We start from the raw sequence: 10189 nt of genomic DNA, 5'->3' as shown, positions 1-10189 counted from the left end.
TGTCTTGCTGTGTCGCTTTTTAATATTGTTGTACAGGCCTTCTACTCGTAAAAATCCTACTTTGTTGAATTTTCAGAGAAATGTTTCGGCCCGGCACTTTCCCGCAAACAACACTTTGTTATTATGGGCGAGATTAATATCAACCTCATGGTTGACAATCCTGATGTAACCAACTTCAATAGCCTTGTACTGTGTTATGGCTGCTCCAACCTTAATTCTCTTCCTGCAAGGATAACCGTGAACTCGGCCACCCTGATAGGCATCTGCGTAACCAACATCTTGTCCGATAATATTGTATGTGGTCCACTGTGCTTCGATTTAAGTGATCATTTACCAATTCTTTGTTTCCTTTCCGTCTCAAACAAATCTGTGCAGCGCAAAGACTCATACAGGTACCTGAATATAATGAACTTACACTCAACGAATTTAAAGCGCTGGTTGATGAAATAAGGTGGGATAGTATATACACAATATTTGATCTGAAGGAGGCCTATCACCAATTCCTAATACGTTTTGTGCATGCTACAATGCTGCGTTTCCCCTCACAGAAAAAAAATCCAACAAAAAAGTTTTTAAAGCCTTGGATGACTAGAGAACTGCTCACACAAAAACAAAATATTTCATGATTTTCTTAAAACACGCGATGCTAACTTGTTTGCAGATTTCAAAAAACATAGGAATAGGCTAAACAATGACCTGAAGACAGCTCGAAATAATTACTATGAACAGCTATTTTCAAACATTGAAAGTGATTCCAGGAAAATATGGATGAAAATTAGTCAAGTAACTGGCAAAACGAATTCTCGCAATGCAGTTGAAATAGAAACCCCAAGTGGTACACTAACTGGCTCCGTCTTGTCTGACGCGATGAATATTTTGTATTTGCAGATAGTGTAGAAAATTCTATGCCCTGCTCAGATACTGAGTCTTGTAATCCTATTGACGTCTTGGTAAATTCCATAACGCTTGCACCAACCACTCCCCAGGCCAATATAACCAATGTAACCATAACCAATAAAACAAATAACGTGTCCCCAGGAGATGATGAAATAAACTATACCATTGAAATATGTTTCTGCACCCGTATGCGAAGTATTCTGCTATATTACCAAACTTAGGTTTGAAACAGGGACATTTACAGGTGAGCTGAAAATAGCTACGGGAACCCCATATATAAGGACGGAGATAAAACTGAGTTTACCAACTATAGGCCAATCTCTATGCGACCGATTCCATCAAAATTGCTTGAACATGCAATAAAGGCCAGGCTCAAAGAGTTTTTTTATTAAATTTAAAGATATATCTAACTCACACTACGGATTCCTATGCGAGAGAAGTACAGAACAAGTATTACATACCATAAAAAAACAAAATTCTAGAAAAAATTGAAGGCCCCAGATACACTCTTCGCCTTTTCTTGGGCTTTCACAAAGCCTTTACACGCAGCACGATATTCTTCAAAAAAAGCTTGAGACATACGGCATCCGAGGTGTAGCTTGGAAATTGATGTATACCTATTTAAACAACCGAACGCCGTACGTATGTATTAACGATGCTCTTTCAGGTAATTTAGTTATCAACCAAGGTGTTCCGCAAGTTTCTTTCCGGGGGCCACTTTTATTCATCGTGTATACAAATGACATTTGTAAAATACCTGAATCATCAAACCTTATCATGTATGCAGACCATACCAATGCATTTTTTTACTGCCACGCCTACTACAGAACTCGAAATAAAGGTAAACTGTTACTCAGACTAGATTGCCATGTGGCTAGAACATACCAAATGAATATAAAGTTTTCAAAAACTTCCTTTATTATCTTTAGACCGATTAACGTCAATATTGAAGAAGATATAAATGTTAGTTTCCGGAGCACAAAATTACAACAACTTCCAGAAATCAAAGTTCTTGGTGTTTGGTTCAATGTAAACCTGTCATGAAATGTTCATGCATTGAATATCATTACGTAATTAAGCAAGACAGTTCGGTGTTTATACAGAATCGCAAACCTAGTGCCTCCATGGTTGAAGTTGGAAATGTATTAAGCCCTCTTCTATTCCAAATTTTTGTACTGTTTATTGGTCTGGGGCACTACAACTGGTTCAAACTATCATAAGCTGCTACTCCTCCAGAAAAAAGCTTTGCGTGCAATAGAAGGCTATCAGGTCAAGCCGATTGATCTGCCCACACACCCTCTATTTAAAAAATATAGAACCCTAAAACCCGAACAAATACACTATTTTCGTCTGTTCCAGTACATGCACCGAACCCGCTTAAATCCTTCCCTTCATGATACACGAAGACCTTAATACTACCTGCGTACTCAATAAAAGACCGTACCCGAAATTCACACAAACTATAGCAAAGTATACAGTTTCAAGTACCCGCAGCTCTCAACCTGCTTCCGCTGATTGTGAATACGAGACATCTCCAAGAAGTTTCTAAAGATATGTTAGGAAATACTTGATCGAATGCAATCCAGAACTTCTCTGAGGCCGCTGTGTATGGATGTGTTTTTCAGTGTTTTTTTTTTCCCGGAAATTTGTTATAGCGTTATTTTTACTTTTACGCGTGTACAGGGCTACACTCATATATTCTCAACCCTTCATCTGTGCGCTGCAGTGTTTGTTACTTGGTCTTTTGTTCTGCTCATTTTTATTTTTACTCTTACGCGTGCATGTACTCAAGTATGTACTCTCAACCTTTCTCTGTGCGATGCAGGGGTTGTTATTTCGTATTTCCTTGTGTATAGGACATGTGCAAAGATGTACTGCCTGTTTTGTAATTTTGTGTTATCAAGCGTATTCTATTCATTTCCTGTACTGTTCAGTAACGGCTTCTAAACGTCTTCCTAACTGTAAAGGTAGCGCATAACTTGTCAGGCCTCGAGGTCTTTTATCTCAGTTTCCTCTTACGCTTCAGAAAGAAACAAATGAACTTAAAGCTTCAAACTTCAAAGTCTGACCTTGCCGGTCGACAACTCGTCATAGGACAACCCTACCCCAGTGCGTGTGTGTGTCGCTAAAAAAGTTCCAGCTAACCCTCAACACCGCATCCTCACAGTTAGGGACAGTGGACTCGTAGCGTCCCCTGTCTTTTAAACGACGAACGGCTTCCTCTTCTCTCGAAAGGGCGCGAATGTCCAAACGTCAAAATTACTCAACAACGCAACTCTCCCAAGCTAAGCTGGTTTCTGTACGTTTCATTTTATGGAATTGACACCACATATTTCTCATCAAGCAGCTCATATAAAAAACCTGCAGCTCTTTGAAGTACTAGGCTCATTTCTGTTAAAAGAAAGATTGCGCCGTTCGCTTTCCAGTGGACTATTCCAACTTTAGTGGGGTTAGAGAAGACATAAAATCTTGCACCATATCTTCGGCAGAAAAAAAATTTCTAATCTACATTTCTTGCACAGAAGGTACAGTTATTTCTCTCACTACCCCTCTGAGGAGAAGGTAGTTTAGGGCTAGTGTTGACTAATACTAAAGCTGTCTGGGTACTGTGATTCCGACTTTGGCGCGCTTTAAGCCACATTTCAGAATTTTCCTGTGTTGCTGATGGGGTGTAAACCCAACTGAAGCGGTCCCATTTCATTTCTAAACGCACAACAGTTAATTTCAGGCATTAAATTACGAAAAATACATTACGCACAATGTTTCCCGGAGGAACATTAGAAGAAGTGCACCGCTGCGCTTTTCCCGCCGATTTCCGCGAATGCATTGCTTTCCCACGCCCTACAACGATTATTTTTACAAAACAAGTTCAATTGATACATATAGAAACACTCTTTCGTTAAGACATGCTAAAATATCTCTCCAGCGCTACCTGCACTGTTGATTACGAGCTATTTGCGAAATTCCCAGCAGCTTGTTTGCAGCCCATAGTAACATACTGCAGGGTTGTTCGAGTTGGCAATACATGCTGTATTTCACTTGCGCAAAAAAAGGAGACGGAGAGAAAGTATGAAAGAGTTAATGTAGGCGGTATAAATGTGTTTTCTCTTTAATAGACTTTGTTGCAAGTTCGCTCCGTGTCACGTCAACTGGCTTCAGTCTTCGTATCCCTTCTTTTTTTGTGTGCTCAGGTGAAATACAGCGTAGTGAAACTTATACATATCACGCAACAGACGCGTATAGCATTCGCGGCCGGTCTATTGTTACTAATATATCACGCCACCCGGAACATTTTGGGCCCCATTTAAACGACTGGGTGCCAGTAATCAAGGTTCGGGTAGATTTATCGTTGACTATTTTGCCGCTTTTTACGTTGATTGGTGTCAGGCATGCGGGCCGCTTCCAACCTTAAAACCTGCGTTTGGAATGGGTTAGCGTTTTCTGCTGAGCACACGACCTGCACTCAGTCTAATGACCTCGCGGCAAAGCGACCCAAAGCGAAAAGGTTTTGGGTCGCTTTTTTGCCACTCCATCAAGCTCCACTTTTACCACATTGATTCAGTATCAGCAGCTCCCCACCAATTCGTGGTTTTTCCTTGTTTTAACGCAAATTGATGTTCTCTTGGAACGTGTATTCTTTTCCGTAGACTAACGCAGCGTTTAGCATACAGGATGTTGACTATGATGTAACGTTACATGTTGATGTGATGTTACATCAACCATGCTGTAAGCAGTACTTACATGAGCAATTAAAACCTGTCTGACGATTTTGTTCGGCCCCCGGTAAAATATAACCCCTCGTTATGGCAAATTTATGTGGGATCCAGCCTCAAAACCCACTGGTCGCAACCGGGACATTGGATTCGATTGGCTTCGAAATTCCGTGGAAAGACTTCACTGTGTTTTCTCTCAGAAACGTCTCTATTCTGTTGTATTCTGGAATTCGAAGGCCTCTTTATGGATTCGATGCGATGCGCGATACAGGCAGTCTCTGCCCCTCGCCCTGAAATAGTAAATTTCATCTAGCCTTATTCATTTCTTTTCGTATTCTTATTGGGAACACACGCGGAGATATAACCCTTTTTTTTCATTCCGAGCCCGTGGCGCCAGTCTACTTGCATGTTGTTGCGGCTTGTGCCGTTTCTTTGTTTTACGCGACCCATGCGATCTCTTCTTGCCTTCATGCATCGAGGGGTCACCAGACCACTGCATTTATTTACGGATAGTTTCAGTGCTAAGCGAGGGCATTTTTTTTTAAGAAAGGGATCGCACGTGTTACGTTCTGTCGGTGCGCTTCTCTCTCGTTAGCTTTGCGACTACAGTTAAACCTGGATATAAAAAAGCTGACAAAAGTTCGCAATTGTTCGTTACATGCAGGTTTTCCTTAGATGCTTTCCCACGAGCTTAGTCACTACACGGCACTCCAACGAAGCAAGTTCCTTACCCCCTTATTCACAAATGTAACTTAAGTGTAACTTTTCATTTTGACACTAGTCTTTGCCCAAAGGACTTTGAATGATCACACTTATGGTGGAAGGACGCCTTTTCGCGAACTTGATTCTTTCTTCCGCGCATAAAATTGTTGAGAGGGTGCCAGCTGGAATACCGTACGGGTGGTGATATTTTTTTCTTTCTCGTCGGCGGAGACAGAATTTAAAATTCCGCGCTTGTCTTGTAAAGACAAAACTTCTCGTTTCCTGGCAGCAGAGGTCACCACTGAAGACCCGACATCACAAATAGCAGTAGAGACGTGTGACTACACGCCAACAGTCAGGCGTAGCACGAAACCCCCACCGCACTCACACGTGGAAACGCACAGTAGTTTGCGTTGCGGGCGAAATTCGCTGAATTAGCGCATTTTTTTTCAGACGATATGTCAGAAAAAGTGCAAGAAACAATGGCTCATCAGCGTAGTGAATTGATTAGAGGTCATGGAAAAAAAGGTTTCAATGTGGCTTGCAATGGGGAATTAAAAAATTTGGTTAAATCCAGAAATTCGTTACATAGAGGTTCGTTGCATACGGGTACCACGAAGAGAGTACCCTGACATGACATCCTTCCTCTGGAAGAGGGCACAGCAGAATACTTGGTCAGAAGATATCTTGTAGTGCAAAGCCTCGCACAGCTCCCCTCATTCTGTTCGGTCCCCGGCTGTGCAAATTTCTCTTTTGGTGAGGAGATATGTTGTAGTGCAAAGCCTACTGACTCGCACAACTCGCCTCTTTCTTATCGGTGCCCTACCGGGCAAGTTTCTCCCTCCGTTGGCACTTTCTTATGCGACTAAGGTGTGACACATAAGCCGTTATAGGTGTGCAGACGGGTGTCCCCATTCAGTACACATAGGATTCCACATATGCAAGCAGTATGGTACGATGGCTGGGTGTGAAATTAAAGGGCTTTCGAAACTGTTAAAATGTTCTTGTAGAGGTTTTGCGAACTGTCGAGCAAAGCTTCCTGCAACTCACAGGTTCTTCAGGTCCTGATTTCAGTATCACTGTGACTGAAAATCCCCCCTTTACGTAGTTTTGGACGCTTATAGCGTGGGTTTATCATTATCACAAATGGAGATATCGTACAAATTTCGGAACCATAGGCATCAACATCATCATCATGGTCGTCAATAACAACAGCCTATTCAGGTCCACTGCAGGCAGAAGGCCTCTCCTACTTACCTCCAACCGATCCTGTCCTGCGCTGTTTGAGTCCATTCTTTAACCCCCGATTTCCTTACTTCATCCCACCGTCGAGTTTTTGTCCTTCCCCTTATTCTAATACCGCCTCTCCATATCCACTCTGTTACCCTTCGGGCCGACCTAAGTTTGCTTTCCGGTTGCGTAGTAAGTCGCCAAGTTTCCGCTTCCCATGTCGCCACCTGGAGGACGCATTGCTTGTATATCCTTGTTTTAGGTGATATAGACTTTTCATTATTTGGGAGTGTTTGCCGCGAGAGCATCCCAGCCCATACCTATTGCGCGCCGGATTTCCTTCACGTGGTTTTATTCCGCACAAGCAACTTGTTCGATGAAGTTATATTCTTCCATTAGTTCTTATGTTGTGTTTCCGAAGCGTAAAAGAGCGCTTTCGGGATGTTTATTTATAATTACTTTAAATTTACTAAGAACTAATCCCAGGCAGCATGAGCATGTGCGGCCAATCTTTGCCCAAAGAACATTGGCCAGCCCTTTTCCTCCCGGCCAATCTTCGGCCAAAGTGTTCGGCCCTTAGTCCAAAATGGTCCTTGGCCGTGTAAGGCTGGAGCTTGGCTCTCATTCATTGGCCAATCTACTATGGCCGCTAATACCATTGGCTGACCGACCATTGGCCAAAGAAGTATGGCCTAATATTGGCCAAGCATATATGGCCTACCATTGGCCGAGCATGTATGGCCTACCATTGGCCGAGCATGTATGGCCTACCATTGGCCAATTATGTATGGCCTACCATTGGCCTAATTCAGATTATTCTCTGCAGGCCAGAGGAAGCCCGCCCAAGGCTGCTGCCATGCATGCCCTACAGCAGGCCGTTAACCTTGGATTAACACCGAAAATATATATTTAATGAATTTTAATTGCATTAAAAATGCTCAGAAAATGTAATCTTAAATACGTCCAAAATGGATTCATAATGCATTTTAAATGCACAGAAAATACTGCTTCAAATATACTCAAAATGTGTTACTAGTGTATAGAAAATAAAATCATGAATAGATTGAGAAATGCCTTGCAATGTGTCTTTGGGGGAGTTGTTAACGTTCAAAAGAAAATGTCATGTTGTGGTTTCGAAAAGTTTAATAGCCTCTAGCCTCGAGATATGCTCCATTGTGAAAATGTAAACCGGCCATGCTCTGATTGCGCGCCAGCAAATGACTGAGAAGAACAGCATGTATGAGCACAGATTGGCAGTTTGAAAGTTGTTTATTGTACACCTCAGCAATGTGGCCAATTTCGCCATTTACTAAGCAGCAGGAATGAATGCCTTTCAGCCACCTCTGCAGCCAGCGTAGATGCAGCGTTGTGCATCAGAGTCCTCGTACTTCGGATTCTCCACGCGGGAAATTTCACCAGCACCTGCAGTGAAAAGAAAAGAAAACAGGGGAAAATATTAGGGAAACACTTCTTTTTTAGAGGCAAATAAATGTCAAATCAATCAGGCCTTTTCTCTAGCCGTACCAACGTACTCGTGAGCAAGGATTTTTTAGTTCCCCCTTCAAAAAAAACTGTCATGAAAACAATGCCCATTTGAAGGACGTAAGGCAATTTTTGTAATGTTAAGCATAGTTTATATCGTCATGCGGCAGCAACATTGGATCTCCTTATAAAAAAAGGATGGTGGTCGGGGGGGGGGGGGGGAGGTTTATGTACGGAGATTGTCTAGGGATAAAAATTAGCAAAAATTAGTACAAAAAAAGACACAGCTAACAACGTTACCAAACATGCAACAGAGCTCTTAGCGTTACGCTGCTTCTCTTTCTTAGGCGCTTGAGTTAACTTGAAATGGTGGCCATTCTAGTTTTTTAGTTAACTTGGACAAAACTGGTCTGTGATATCACAGGACGCTAATAAAATAAGATAAATAGTAATCTTATTAACTATAATTATTGTTATGTGTTCCGTATTTCGGCGTCAACTTCTTCGGATATTACGTGATAAAAAATAGTGCGCAGCGAAACAGTTTAAAAATGCATGGACAGGATTGTAGTAGAAAGCTTACATAAAAATCATTAGAATGGCGTAAGCACTCAACAATGCCTTCAAAGGAACAGCAAAGTAAATTTATTTCGAAAAAGAAAGAAACCTTTCAAGCCGTCCTTAAAATTACAAGCTCTGATATGGTAGGCACCTAACAGAAGCGATTAAAACAAGCAAAGCAAGAAAAATTGTATTTTTGCATACACACATATGTAATTTTCTTGCTCTCCGTCGCACATAACCGGTAATTTTATACTTTTTGCTGTACACAGACAACGTAATCAATTATTAGGGAGCGACGCGGAAAATAATTGTAAATGCTTGCGTCGTTTACATACAAAAAACAGACAAACACCAGTTAGCGTCAGGGACCATCAAGTAAAAAGTAGTGGATTCATAAATACCCGAGACACCTAAAAGAAACTCGTTTAAGTACACCCTTTAGACGCAAATGAGCAATTGCGGCTGCTAAACACACACAACTGCCAAGCAGCCCACGCGCACCCGCTCTAGACTTGCTGTTTTGCGGTGCCTTCGGCACATTTTTGAAATTCTCACTCGACCACGAGCGGCCTAAGGGCCCCTCGAAACGCGCACACGTTTTCGTGAATGCGCTACAAAATGAATACAGCAAGGAGGGGAAAAGTTGCAAGGAAACACAAAAGAGGAAGGGTGGAACGTCCTGAAGTTTCACGAAGTTTTTGGGGAGCGATCAAAGGAACAAAAAGAGACAAACCCGGCCGGGGGACCCGTTCTGGAAACCGAGGGGTCTCGTGCGGGGAACTGGTTGCCCCCCTCGCATCCCCCCTTCCTTCTGCGTCCTTCCTTGGCTGGTTCTTGGTTCTGGGAACGGAAACTGATTGTAACTAATACCCCTGTCACACAGCAAATCTAATGTCATTAAACCTGAATGACATTAGCTGTAAATGACATTCGGCTCGGCCATGCGGGTCTACACGGCGGAACAAATGTCATTTGGTTGTGATAGCGGTGACGATTAGCGAGCTCTCAAAACCGCAAAATTACATTTCACACGTAATATTTAAAATATTTAATATTCACACGTAATATTCTGTAATATTTTATTTACAGAATGTTTTCACACGTAATATTAAAAAAAACGTAACCAAGGAATATTTTCTTCAATAAAAACAAGAAAACCACTGATTTAGGTGACATCAGTAGACATCACAAGCTGAGACAAGTCTGCAAAAAATACGGATTAGGGTAGCGCGCGCACTGGGGACGAGATTCTGTTTTTTGTTAGTACTTGCTGGTCCTTCTTTATTAGAACAACAATACAAAAAAGAAAATATAAGTTTACTGACAGTTTTTAGAAACAGTATTCTTTGGTTTGTTACTGAATTTTTCTGTCTAGGGACGTGCTACTGCTGTCGAGGCTACTCATTCGGCCGCCAACTGAGGTGTAACTGAGGTCCGGGACCTCAGTTAGCCGGTAAATGTCATTCGCCTTGAATGTCATTCGGTATTCTCGTGTAGCACCGAATTAATGACATTTAGAGCGAATGACATTTGCTGTAAATGTCATTAGATCTGCCGTGTGACAGGGGTATTAGTGGCGACTCTCATACAGTTTGTCTTAG

The sequence above is a fragment of the Haemaphysalis longicornis genome, unplaced genomic scaffold, assembly GCF_048455015.1.
Source record: "Haemaphysalis longicornis isolate Haplotype H1 unplaced genomic scaffold, Haemaphysalis longicornis Haplotype H1 scaffold_47, whole genome shotgun sequence".
Lineage (NCBI taxonomy): Eukaryota > Metazoa > Arthropoda > Arachnida > Ixodida > Ixodidae > Haemaphysalis > Haemaphysalis longicornis.
This window is presented reverse-complemented; position numbering follows the sequence as displayed.